Source organism: Calidris pugnax, unplaced genomic scaffold, assembly GCF_001431845.1.
Source record: "Calidris pugnax isolate Ruff unplaced genomic scaffold, ASM143184v1 scaffold89, whole genome shotgun sequence".
NCBI classification, from domain to species: domain Eukaryota; kingdom Metazoa; phylum Chordata; class Aves; order Charadriiformes; family Scolopacidae; genus Calidris; species Calidris pugnax.
Genome location: NW_015090865.1, coordinates 6,668,834 through 6,669,624, shown reverse-complemented (window position 1 = coordinate 6,669,624; position 791 = coordinate 6,668,834).

The window sequence follows — 791 nt, the reverse complement described above, 5'->3', positions numbered from 1 at the left end:
CCTCTCCCCGGCCTAATTAGCCGCCAAAGGTAAGCGCCCGCGGGTCCGGCGGCGTCCCCGGCTGCGCGCCTCTGCGCGGCGGTGGGAGGGAGGAAGGGGCGCAGGCGGGCGGAAAGGGGGGAGGGGGTAGGGTGGCGGAGCGCCCGCTTACCTGGGACGGGCCACACCGCGCGTCTGTGCGCAGCGCTGCGCGCCCACCTCTGTCCCGCCTCGCAGTTACTCGCCGGCGGCCGCTTGCGCGCAGGTAGCGCGGAGGGGGGTGTGGGGGGGTAGGGGGGTGCCGCGCTGCGCTGCGCGGGGTCTCCGGGGGGCGGCGGAGAGGGCCCGCGGGCGCGCAGCGCGGCCGGCCGCGCAGTGTCCTGTAGATGGCACACCGTCCCCACGCTACAGCCGGCGCGGCGCCGGGCGGGGAGATGCCGAGCTCAGCACTTGTTGCGATCTGTCAGGAATACTGTTGATTTATGAAAGGTGCTTATTTCCCTGGTATGGAGAATTTTATGTTCTCTAGGTGAAACGGAGTTCACCCAGCGCCGGAGTAGATTGATGTTTTAATAAAAATAAATAAAGGGGAAAAGCTCGCCTGGTCTTTGGGGAGATCAGCTCCCAAACCGCGGAGCCGGACTCACAAATCCAAGGGCGTTATCTCCGCCTTTCCCACCTTTGCGTCCAACGCCCCAAAATCGCGGGCGGCGCCCCCCCTCTCCCCTCTCCTCCCCCCGAAGTTTGAATGCCGTGTTTAAAAAGTTCCGATAACAAATAATCGATGCTTCGTACCCGGAACGGCAGGGCGG